We start from the raw sequence: 13,475 nt of genomic DNA on the forward strand, positions 1-13,475 counted from the left end.
TTATTCCTTTCGCCCACTCTTCGTAAACACTCGAGAGGCTCGTTCGATATTGAAACGACAAAATTTCACAGAACTTTGATCTCACCTGACGTAATTTTTTGTTTGTTTTTTCCCCTCTCTCTCTCTCTCTCTTACACACGCTCTTGAATCTCTGACCTTTATTCGTTCGATTTCGTTACGTCATTTGTAACAGTTACAAAATAATTTACTGGAGTTAACGATGCTGAAGTTTGCAACGTTGGAGTCCAACGAAATGAACGAAAAAAACATTTGTAATTGACCTATTTTTTCACGAAATATCAGGGCAGGTTGAAAAATTACGAATTGCAAATTTGGTAGGAAACGAAAGTGGGGAATTACTGGAATTATTGGAGGGTTTTTAGATCATTTCGTAGGACTCGAACGTTGCAAAATGCAGCGTCGTGATCTCATTAGGCATATTTGTCCTCTCGATGCTATTCTTTTTCTCGCTTCTTCTTCTTCTTCTTCTTCTTGCTGTACTAAAATCACATTTATTCGCAATTATACGTAAACGATAGCTCGCCACTGTTAACATTGACGAGCCATCAGGCACTTAAACTTCTTAGGAAAATGCATTTGCAACGAACGAGTTAATTGCTCGGGGATTAATTTATTGCTTTGAAATCTCGAGGCAAATGCTCGGGAATGGACTTTACAATCGAGCGGTGTCTTTTCCCTTTCACAGAATCAACGAGCGCGGGGAAACTCCGTTTGTTATCAATTGTAACATCTCTGCGAAGTATTATTGCTGAGAATTTTTTTCACTTCATTGAACTTTCCCACCTCCCGCTACACAGGCGGAGCTGTAATTGCGGATTCCATCACTCGCTTGTCCCGAGCTCGTAGACTCCCATTGATACTGCTCTTCGGAGGTAGAAGAGAGAAAAAAACATTTTTACATTCTTTGCTGACTTAACTGTGAATGGAATGAAAATCTATTCGATTGAATTTCATCATTTTTTATCAGGAATATTAACTTCGTTAATGGAATTGCTAATCCCGAGGAATCTCTTGAGGCCTTTTACTCACTCAAATCGAATTCCTCTCGTTGCTTCTCATCGTAAAATGACAAAAAGTTGTCTGCTGAGGAAAGTGCGCAATCTAAAAAGCTGCCTCGTCATTTTCCGAACGTGTGTCGAAACTTCTTTCGGATCTCGTGAAGATTCGAGGGCTCTGCAATCTTTTTACCTTCCAGCATCGTAAATTAATTGAAAAATCAACAATGTTGAGTGCTCAGATAAAATGTAATCAAAAAAAGATCTTTGCCTTATGAATTCTCCCGAAATTACCGCTCTGAGCTGTCGCGGGCATACAAAAATCGCTGGATTTTCATTTTTTCGATCAAGAAAAAACGGCAGGCACCTTTTTATGGCGTCCGATGATTCGACGCAGAGCAAGAAATTCAGAGGGCCACCGATCATTCGTTACGGTCTTTATACTTCTCCATATAAACGTTTAAACTGACGTGCCTATGAATGATCATAGAAGCAGTAACGGACGCTGTGGAGTAACAGCAGCAGCGAAGTAGACCTTCGACGAATGAAAACGACTTTTTCCTCGCGCGATTGGTGTTTTTTCCGTGGAGCTGCTGCGATGCTGCGAAGGTGTGCGTTCAGGCGATGGATGGCCTGAAACTAGTCGCCATGCGAGCCACGCGATTCTCAACACTTTTTTCCTTCAATTCTTTCATTGGCTTCCTTCGCCCTCGTGCGGTCATCCTACGTTACTCGTTAACCAGTAACCGCATATGACATATATTCCTATCTTTTTTCATCCAAGGCCGTCTGTCTTTGTCCCTTTCGCATTAAAAAACCATAAAGTGATATTGAAATTTTCAACGGACCGGTCGTCTTTCGTTATTTATGCTTATAAATCAGCGTTCATACTCTCGAGCCTGCTTCGAAGAGGAATCTTTTATGTTGAGAGTGATTCGTAGGTTTTTTTTCACGAATTTTCTCGTTTATTTACCATTTTTCGACACCTCAAATCTCTATTCGGATCGATTACAATGATATTTATATGAGAACCGAATAAAACATTGTTGAGGAGCAAAATTATTGTTGGTGTTGTTGGAAACAGCGGGCTTTAATGTCGAGAATATTTGTGAGTGAATATCGATGCACTGAAAACGAAATTTTGTTGAAACGTTCAAAATTTTGTTGCCTGAATCAAATAAAATGGTCGAATACGTCCGACGAAATATTATGGATTAATGGAAAATGATTTTTTCATGTCGCAAATAGATGTTTGTTTCAATTTACAAAATGTGGAGCTACAAGTAACGGATACGTATCTAAAGATACCGATTTAACAAGTACGTAGTGAACGAACGAGTCTATTTTTCTGTGAAGACATTTGAGTGAATATTTTGTTTAGGACAGGATGAGCGTGCGTGAGCACATTGGATGCTACCGTAAAAGAATATTTGTTGCCCGTGCAACAGCTAAACAAATGATTTGCCACCCAAATGATTGTGCTGAAACGTTTGTTTTTTCTTAAAAATTAGTAATAGTCGACAGATTCCAAATAAGTTTTCCTACCTCAACCGAGATTTGAACTCGAGACGTGAATTTTCTACAAAAACTGCGTTACATGATTTTTTTCCCGATCCGGGGCTCTTGCATCTCCATAAGTCATCAAGAGGTACCCTTCTGACCCGAAGTGTCAAAAGTGTCGTGTAAGCAGCCTATGATCGGCGAGGTGAGATATTGGTCGCCTGGTTAATATTGAATTTATTATTGTTTGAGATCTTCTCAGAAAGCGTGTACTTAAATATGTAACACAGACAAACGGATTTAAATCTCTCTCGGAGCGTATGTTGCTTCTACGCAACACGCGCTTCCAGGCCCCATAAAACTGCACGGTGCAAGCAAGGTTGGATTGCACCATAGACACTCTTAAACCAAGAGATAAACTGCTTCAACCCATCGAAATATCAACATGAAGCCGGCGTTTCGTGTTGAGTTGGCGTTGTGTGAAAACGTGCTTTAGTTATTGCAAAAAAAAAGTGAGTACACATTTGTTTTTCATACTCCAAACGTTATGTCTTTTCGAAGGGGAGCTAATGTCATGTATTTAAGGTGTTAGGTGCTAGATTCATTCGTAAACTTTCCTAATTTTACCCCCCAAGTACCTGGTGCTGCGCCACGCACATTAAAAAGTTCGTGTTTTCCAAGAAAAAAACTGAAATGTCACAATGAATTCGGAAACTAGAATCGTTCTGCCTACTTATGATACCTAAGAAAATGTCGTCATTCTCAGAGGTTTGAAAAGCTTCATATTTTTTTACTCTCAAACACTGCGAAACGTAGCGGAGTTTTTGGAATTTGAAAAAAAAATTCTTAACTCTCGAGGCAGAGAGCCCTTCAAAATGAGTGAAATTTTTTTCATCGCAATTACAATCCAATGTGCCTCGAATGGAAATAAAGTAGAGGAAGAATAGGAGTGTGAGAGGAAGGAAAGTTTCGAGTGTCTCGAAAGTAAATTTCTTATTTGACGCGTCAGAGGTTCGTACACAGGTACGATATTTCGTATCATAAACCAACGGCACGAAGCCAGGACGGAATGTTCGAAGCGTCTCGCACAAACAGTTGCTGAGGAACGATATTTTGAGGCGAAAATAAAAGAATTAAAGAGAAAAGAGCGAGAGAGAAAGGGAAAAATTCTTTGGGACTTCTTGTACTAGCTGAGCGCGCGGATAACACGCTCGTAAAACTTAAAAGCGTTCGCTCTTCGACGCGTCTGTGAAATGAGAGTCTTGTAAGGTGAAAATAAGAACAAAAATGTAAGTCGAGCGTTGGAAAATGCACGCAAGATCGCCGCTCGTAAAGTGCACCTTTGCACGAGAGATAATTGTTGGATAAGTTTAATCTTGCGCCTCTTTTTTTATTTTTCGGTACTTTCAAACGAAATTCCATGCACACTTGGCACGGGTTCGTTTCAATTTCGATTTAAAGGCGATTCGCTCGTTCGCCATTTCAAAAAATGCGCTCAACTTCCGTGCTCGTTATATGATCGATTGCGCTCATTCCATTCGTCAAACTTGACCGCAAATTTACACAATCCACACAGGAATTTCCGTTAGAACGAACGAAGCCTTCGGTTGGCCTCCGTTCCCGTGTCACTCGCTCCCGTTTTTTATCTCTATCCAAAATATATCTTCCCTGCTCCACCCAACCGAGTTTTTCATGCCGCGATTGTGCTTTCCCAAACTCGCTTTTGTCCCTCGACGCAGCCTCGTGCGTTTAGAAAATTATTGGACGCTCGACCGGTATGTGGGTCGATCGAGCGTAGCGTCCTCGTCGAACCTAAAAGAATAAAAAAAACTCTGTGAAAACAGTGCGACGAAGATAAATACCAAGGCGATCACACGCGTGCTCCGCGCTGGCGTAATTACGAATCGCGAGGATATGTAGGAGGATTCGCGCACTACGATTTACTCTAAGCGGCAAAACGCTTTTTCCTCGCATCGATCTCGAACTCAAACGAAAGAACAAACACTTCAGACCTCTCATCCATGAAGAATGGACTACAAATTGTCCGAGCAATCACACGATTTGTGCCGTCGTATTCGTGAATGTCAATCGTTTCCGGAAACCAACTTTCCTTCATTTATTCCTATAATTTTCTGAGCCCGAAGAAACGAAACGACTCTGCAAAAATTATGAGTTTTCTTTGTCAAAAGTTGCCTCTCCTCCTGCTCCGGTCTCTCCCAAATATTGTTATTCCACAAGAGATTTTACTTGAACTTACACCGTCGTAGCGGAGGTGCGATGCGTGTACGAGTGAGTGCTTTAAAAAAAACGCATAATCGAGTACGCCTTCACCGACCTCCTGTTCATTATACACACTAGAAGCCAATCTTAATTACCTGCCGGGAGTCTCGTTCAGCCAAGCTCCAGTTGAAACTAATAGGTACGCGATTACATGTCCACGTAATCGTTCGTTTATTCCAATCCTTAATGGACGTTGGACGTATCAGAGTTAAGGAAGATCATGCGTTACTTGTGATTCAAAAATACAACTCAACTTTTTTACTTTTTTCATGATGAAAAAAACGAGTGAAACTTATTCTCGCAATTATTCAAATTATGCTTATTTGTTTCAAATTATTGCACGAGAGATATAATAATATTCAAATTTTAAAATATTATTATAAATTGGTTCAAATTATGCTTATTAATCGATTTTTAATATTATGATAGCGGTTAAAATTCTTTCGTAGCTAAACCGTCAAGCGAAATGTGACAAGAGCCATTTTCTATTTATGTGCGCATGCAGCTGGCTCACGGTGTTGTCAAACCTTCCACCGTTTGTGTCGTTATCACTCGTTAACCTAAAATAACTGTTTTTCTTTTTCCACTCCAAAGTGATTTTCACCGGTAACAAAGGCTTTCTCAAGACATCATTGATCCTTTGTATAAAAGCCTTCAAAAAATGTGATTTCCGTTAATTGTTTTCTGTACAACTAGACGCGGCAGATCCTATAATAATTCGGGGAATTTTATTTCCAGCATATTTTCAAATTTCGACTCTTAAAGTTGGAATTTTCGCGATTTCCATTAGATTCGCGTCAACTTCCTTAAAACTCCTCGACTCAACTTCTCGAGTGGCCTGTTTATTCTCGGCAATGTGAATCGACCATATATACGCGGGGAAAAATATATTACAATAGGAAGAAAGAAATTCACTGGAATGCTCTTTTGATGTAGCAGTTTGAAGCGTGATCGAAAAATTGAACGATTTTTTTACGTGCGCCATATTTTGTTTGCACTTTTATATCCAACGCAGTTCAAAATTTTTCACACACACGCGCGGACGCACAAATGTCCTCGGATCGGAGGCGGGATCGAGAACTGATGCGATATTTATTGCTAATGATATCGCGAGTCATTAGAAGTTTAAATCCAGTTCAATCGCAAGGGGACCGGAACGGTTTTTAGCGTCACTCGTAAAATTGCCAGATAACAATCTTCACAGTGATTCTCTGATGAGAGATGAATGGTTTTTTTTTTTTTATACTTTTACATCCATAAAGAGTCATCAACTGAGCGTAATAAACTTGAAATTTAACTCGAATACCGCAAGATTGTATTGAGACGGATGCTCAAATCTGACAGGAGCGCGAAATAAAAATATCGTCAGCCATCAAACAAAGTCTTTGGAACTTCGCTCTATAATTTTATTCTCATGATTTTTACGGTCTGAAAGTAAAATTTCGTTTGTCGAACAAAATCTCGCTCGATTGAACAAAAATATGGTGGATTCGACTACATTTTTTTTGGAATGCCAAATAAATTGGTTCATTCAAAATAAAAAAGTCAAGTCCAGCATATTTCCGGCTTTGTTTCCGAATTTCTCTCTTCGTGCCATAACTTTGCAGGAATCACGAATTTTCAAGCTCTTTCGAGTTAGAAGAAGAATGTCACTTCGACGTGCCGCAAATCCAGAATTTCGCAATTCTTTCGACTTTTCGTAGGTTCATATGGAAGAAAAATGTTTGAAAATGGAAAAAGAATTCGAAATTTATCTTGCAGTCGATCTCCACATTGTACGCAGCCAAGAAGCTTCGACGATCAGACTTTGCGCATGAGCCATCTACAAATTAGTATTCCTCACACGAAAAAAGTGTTTTCGTACTCTTGAAAAATCCTTGAAACCGTACCGAAAAGTCCGCTATGCCGTTGTTTCCGTCTATCCTAAAAACATTCCCGAAAACGATCGATTTTTTGATCTTCTAGAGCAGGACCTCAAACGTTCTTCTTTTCCTGAGTATTTCCATTTTCCGTTAGCTCGAAGGACGAAAGTGCAAGGTTTACTTACGTGCGAGAGGAAGAGGGAAGTCGAAAAAGGGAAGGGGGGAGGGGAGAGAATAAAGAGGGCGAAGAAAAGTGTTGAGAGAAAGGCCAGTTGACTGAGAAAAGCGTGAGTGAGCTATTGTTGGATGCTACACACAAAAGGGGGTTGGGGGCGGTTGCGACGACACGAAGCCTCCGCGGTGCTCGGTCGAAGTGCGCTCATCCCGACGTCACAATGTGTGTGCTCGTCCAGTGGTTGATAAGCTCACACATTGTACAGCATCCCGTTCCCTTGCAGACGAATAAAATGCATCGAAAATAGAGCGAAAGAGAAAAGAAATTTCACGTTGTTAGACGCCGAGTCCCTGCACATTTTGTCCAGCGCTCATCTCAATACTTACATCCAACTCAATATCCTGCTCGATTTTCGGTTCGAACGAACTTTGTGGGATTTTTACAAGCTGCACTTGGTCGAGGAGCAAAAAACTTGAATCTTTTCACAGTTTCATTGTCTCTCCCCTCGTCGAGAAAAATACAACGAAACACCAAAATATTCGGGCACTTTTCTGCTTTTTAACGCCTTTCCTCCATCAACCTTTCGCTACACTTTATTTCTTCACTCCCCCCCGTCGTCCCTCGCACGATACTCCGACGACGCACGATGCTTCGAAGAGTCGCTAGCAGGCAGCATGTGCAAAGGTTCGTATACCGGAGCGCCGATGACCGAGATATCCGTTCTCGCTCCGCACAATGTGGGCTATATATTTATAGACTCGTAAAAGACGAAACGAAGCAGCGCTTTCTCGCTTGTTTCACTTGTCCAATTATGTCGAACACGCTTCTTTGACTTTTGGCGATTAACATCGACGGTATCTCGCCGCTGGAACTTCGGGTCACTCCAAATTTCTCAAGGAACATTCGAGCTCCGGATCGACGAGTGAATCGATGCGGGAATGATCTTTCTTCCGGCGAGGAGGAGTCAACGGGAATCAGTAAACGCGCCACTTCGTTAAGGCAGCCACTCAACATAATTTCTCCCAACACCGAAGCTTTTCTACCCCTTTTCGGAGCTCGTACCTTAAAATTGGAAGCTTCGCATATCTGCTGATCCCCGCTGGCGTGCCCTATCAACCATTTATCATCGCTGCTAGCGCACCATCGTTATTATCGTTGAGGAAAAAGGCGCGGCTCCGCGTGCGTCCTCGAGTTCGAGCGGGGAACAATGCTGGAATTATCGATTCGATCGATATTTCCTAATCCCGGATATTGGGAACACCCAAATTGGAAAATAGCTGAGAACGAAGTTATAGTCCCGAGCACACTCGCGGGCGGTTTTCTTCAGCGCTCTTTCAAATATTTATCCGCCACAAATCACCGCGGAGGCGTGCGATTATAAAATACCGAATTAACCCGCGCGACTCGTTAAGCGGACATTTTTTATCTCGTACTATACGATCCCGTGGTTTTTTCAGGGGCCGCGGCGGAACGGAAATACCTTCATTATCCTCCTTTCGCATGCCTTAATTTGTGAAATCTTTGGAGATGCTTCTTGAGCGACGAGATATTTATCTCCGTCGTTCTCGCGGATGGGAGGGTCCGAATTGGGTAGAAAAAACGTTTCAAGTTCGTCGTGGCGAGCGGTTCCTCAAAAGAAGTTTCCCACTTTTCACAAAAATTCGGCAAGCCCGAAGATGAGCATGTTTATCGGGATTTTGCGTTTTTGCTCACAAAACGCGTTCTCGCGAAGTTATTAAAATGTTCGGAACGCGATTGAACTTTGTAGCCACGTGAATTTTTCTTCGTATATCAGAAATGATCTGTTTTCTCAACGAAACATAATAACCGCGATGAATTTATATTTATATCGCTGTGGATAACGAGACACGAAAGATTTGACGTATTAATTATCGTCTGGCTGACAGGCTCTGGCAGAGTTCACGATCCGAGCACGCGTACGCTTTCCTCGGGCTCGATAACCCTTGTACAGACGCGTATCCGATTCGATGCTGGTGCACACTCACACTCGGACCTCCGGCAGAGCGAAAAATCCATCTCACACTATCGCGGCACGTTGAGAGTTAAGCTTTTTCCAAAAATCTTCGTCGAGGCGATTCCTGGAAAAACCGTTCGCATTGATCCGGTAAATGCTATTAAAAAACGTTATAAATTTTGGGATCACCGTTGCCTATATAGCTTGATTAAAATTCGAAAGCCAAAAAACGGGAATGTGACTACGAAAGTCCACTGTATTTTGACTGAGGCTCTGTTTACAGCGAATTAAAAAAGCCTATTATTGCGAGTTTCGTATATCGCGATAGACCGCGACATAAATTAATTAGTGAATTAAGCCGGTGACATTGATTGACGTTCAAGGATTTCTGAGGAGCGAACGGCGCGAGTCTGTACGTCTGTATCAGCGTGTGTTTGGGAGAGACGATAAAAGCTCGTAGAGCAATAATCGAGCCCGTATATCGTGTGCGCGAGCGCCGCGACGCTCCTCGCGTCCGTACACATTTTCCTGCTAATATGCACGGACGGCGCGAGAGGCGTCGAGGGGCGCCAAGAAGAGTCGCGCGCGAGACGCGACGCTCGTGTACCGCATAAGAGCTCAACGAGTCGAAGAGCACCACAGGGAGAAGGTAGAAACTGAAAGAAAGAAAGAGAGAAATAAGAGCGAGAGACGATCGAGCGCTGGGCGAGAGAAAGAGCGAGGGAGGCTACAAGACCGAGAGAAAAGACGTCGTAACGGCGGCGTAAGTCAGTCTTCTCGGCCAGAAATAAATCTGGCGAGAGTGCTGTTTCCTCTCTGCGAGCTTCTCTGTGGTCCCCCATCGGTTCTCTGCCGGTCTCTCCTCTAGCACCCTCCACTCTCTCCTCCTCAATCTACCTCACACGCACCTATGCTTCACACATGCTGCTTCATACGTTCAGAGGTTTCCATGATATGCGTCTACGAATGGGTTTGTTTATTCAATTTGTTTTTCGCTGCTGTACTTCCTTGTATGAAATATTCCAAATGCTTTCGTTGCCAGGCAAAAGAGAGAGTGAAAGAGTCGGAAATAGGAGAGAAGCTTGATAAGTCACGACGAAGATCATCGACCTCGAGTGAGCACACGGGGCCAATCGCAAGTGCACAAATTCAGGGCTCAGTTCCTATTTTCCTTGATCGACGAAGCCAGATTCATTTTACCGAAACTTCAGCTGTCTGGCTCCCGAGTTCGTACACTGTAAATCGAAGATCGATCATATTTTCGAACGAAAATGTCGATTTATGGGTCGTAAAAATCGCGCTTCTCTTCACATTTCAATTCGAGCTCTCCCACACCTCTTTTGTACTGGAGATTGGAGGCAAATTAACTCTGAATCAATGTCGAGATGAGATCAGCTCAAATTGGAGTAAATATTGTGCGGTTTCACGTTGCTTGTGTTTAGTCGTTCGACATCGTTGAGCCCCTGCTGTACTGGATGACACTGAAGTTTGCAACACGTTCGAGTCCAACGAAATGATGGAAAAAAACTCCCCAATACTTCCAGTAAATCTCCAATTTTGTTACGAAATTGCGATTCGTAGTTTTTCAACTCGAACCAATGATTCGTGAAATAAAAAATTGTTGAATTACAAATCGTTTTCCTTTTCATTTCGTTGGACTCGACGTTGCAAACTTCAGCGTCGTCAATACCGAATGCATCAAACACGAGCTCACGAGTCCATGGAATTGTCTCAAAAGTACGATTCGTTGATTACGAATTGTTAACGAGTGGAGACATTCCAATTCGTTTTCTTTTAGTACACTCAACGACTCGTAAACATCACTGTCGTGTACGATAATCTCGAATGTATTAAAAGCTGCACTGGACCGAAATGTTTATCGAGAATTCCCATTCGCCAATTAGCAGCAACGTGGCGATTTTAATGAGCTTTTATCTCCACTCGGACGTCTTAATTATCGAATTCATCGGGAGGATAAATCGATGCATTTTGTTTGATGATTTTTGCGATGATGAAACGCGATGATCGCCGCTCGCGCGAGTGTTTAGTATCGGCGCATCGCCACCGCCAGAATCGGCTGACTTGCCGCACGCGATTTCCCAGCAGTGTGTGGGTGAACGGACACATATTTTACGCGAATGTATGGCGACTTAATGTATGGACGCCTCCACGTTCTCGCTGCCGTGCACGAGCTGCTCTCTCAAACGCTGTCGTCCCCGCACGCTCCTCAGTCAATGTCGCGCTCTCGTGTCGTGCGGATCTCTCGATCGCCTCAGTGTCAGTTCAAGTGCCACGAAACCCTCGCTAAAGAACAACGTAACGAAAAAACAAAAGGATTTAAAAACTTCGGAGCTAAATAAAATGCGCTGGTTCGCTAATCGACAGCGATCTCAGGGACGACTATAAACGATGTTTCTACCTTAAATCACTCTCTCTCTTTCAAGCGTTTTTTTAAGTGAACACGAGTGGAGTACTTGAGTTTCGTTATCGTTCGAAAACGTGGATTCGTTGATATCTGAGATGGATTGGGAATCTGGAGCCGGTGAGTCGAGGAATCTTCACGTGGATTCTAGTTTTTTATGGTGCTACGAAGATAAAAATCGTCGCGGTCAATCGAACTTTTCGATATAACGAAATTTGAGCGCGTACATATTTTTCTAGCTCTGAAAAACTCGATTGGATCGCAAACATCGTTTGATGGTTTCGGATCGAGAAACTTTCTCGCTCGTCCCGTTAGTTTGTAAACGGAATAAAGTCATCAAAGTCGTTGCAATCGGTCGATTTTTTATCGTCTTACGAGACTGACGAAAAATCGACACTGAGAACGCGAAAGTGTGAGGAATCGCGCGGTAAAAGCAATCGAATTCGAAGCAACGGACGGTTTTTCTTTCGCTTTTGTTAAATCGGTCGAAATCACCGTCGGTGCGCGGCATCGCTCCCAAAAAATGAGAATATTCTCAAAGAAGTAAAAGATTCTTCATCGTAAGAGCGTCGAAAATGCCCATTTTTGTGTCCCGCACGCCGAAAATCCGGCAAGCAGCATTGCCGAAACCGCCGGGCATACGTCGAAGAGTTTTCGGCACTCCCACACGCACGCGAACGCTGTAGCGGCGGAGAGTGAAAAGCGATATATTTTTGAGGGAAACGAAAAAGCGAGACAATCCAGAGTTGCGACGGTTCGCGGCGATGGGTCGAAACGCTCTTGCCGAACGAAAGAGACACTCGGATCGCTCGTAAATCTCCCTCGCCTCGTTCGAGACTGATAAGCCCTTTTGTCCGGCAGCAAGCGTCGGCTGTACACAAAATTATGCAAATACTGAGATCCATGCGGATAAATTGACTGAGCGATTGTAGTTGGCTCCGGAGGAACGTGCGATAACGACGGAGCGTGTACGTAGAAACGCTCCGCCGTTAGTACACGCCCAAAAAGCGAATTGCACGCTTGTAATAGACGTGAAGTAACTGCCGAAAGAAAGAGCTCAAAGTTTCACGGTTTTGTTACTCGCCTGCTCCGATGAAAGTAAACGGGTGGCCTTTCGCCCAGAGCAGAAAATCATATTGCACCGTTTACACCGCCTATTTGATGCATGTACACGTACACGTACTTCATGTCGTCTCACACACGCGTACGTTCCATGTGGATATGTCCGTATCGGCGTAACCGGCGGCGCTCAACGCTATTTTTAGAGAAACTCGCGCTCATATATTCTAACGATGCAAGACCGCAAAGGCAGGCGACCGAGTTACTCGATAGGTAGAGTAAGGTCCTCTCTCTCGATCTATTACTCGATGTGAGCGCGTACTCGTCGAGTACGAGAGTTCCTCCGTCATTACGCTCGGTGCATTCTAACTCCGGAGGTAAAAAAGAATAAACGACGAATCGGTACGAAGAACAGAGTCACAGGGATATGCATGAAAACGAGCGATTGTGAGAAGTTTTCTTTTTCCTTATTTTTTCAACAATTGAGCGAACGAGTGCTCGATGAATTTCAAATGGACGTGGAATCGTTGGCAGGATTTTCGAGTGAGAAGGAATATTCGACATTGAAATCCCCGTGCGCGTGTGCGCATACGTAGTTTTGGTTCTGTGAAGTAATCGCGCGACTTCGTCAATCTTGTTACTCGCTAAAGCGATCATGTGTGCACAGCGTTTTTTATCAAACACACCGCCTTCTAAAAATACTCATTTCTTCTCAAACGTCTGTGTGCGCGTGTGCTCACGTGTGTCCATCGTTAATCGGTTCAATTACTTAAATAGCGTCACGAAGATTCTATGACACAGATAAACAACAACGATCGAACTCGCCTCGCACCGATTAGATTACGAAAAAACAAACGTTTCGGACGTCGAGATGATTTCCGAAGTTACCGAGCTCGGACAAATATGCTTCTTATCTCTTTAGACATATCGAATTGGTTCGTCGTCCACTTATTGTCCTCGGAACGCGTTGATTAAAGAAGATCATGCGGTACTTGTGATTCAAAAAAACAACTCAACTTTTTTGCTCTTTTCATGATAAAAAAAAAAAGGAGCGAAATTTATTCTCGCAATTATTCAAATTATGTGCAACTTGATTTTTGAGATTGATCAATTTTTAATATTATGATAACGGTTAAAATACTTTCGTAGTTAAATCGTCAAGCAAAATGTGACAAGAGCCATTTTC

At 42.9% G+C, this 13,475-nt stretch overlaps 1 protein-coding gene across 4 annotated transcripts in view; it reads left to right on the forward strand.

Annotated features, from left to right (window-relative positions):
• The window catches only part of LOC122410297 (uncharacterized), a 64,130-nt gene that overhangs the window by 23,687 nt on the left and 26,968 nt on the right, over positions 1–13,475 (forward strand). For 3 of the 4 annotated variants that reach the window (XM_043418455.1, XM_043418457.1, XM_043418459.1), the window contains exon 1: positions 11,057–11,350. The exons of the other annotated variant lie outside the window; for it this stretch is intronic. The gene's annotated coding sequence lies outside the window, so the exon portion shown is untranslated. Of the gene's footprint in view, positions 1–11,056; positions 11,351–13,475 lie in introns of those variants that run through there. 4 annotated transcript variants of the gene reach the window in all.

Source organism: Venturia canescens, chromosome 4 (genome assembly GCF_019457755.1).
Source record: "Venturia canescens isolate UGA chromosome 4, ASM1945775v1, whole genome shotgun sequence".
Lineage (NCBI taxonomy): Eukaryota > Metazoa > Arthropoda > Insecta > Hymenoptera > Ichneumonidae > Venturia > Venturia canescens.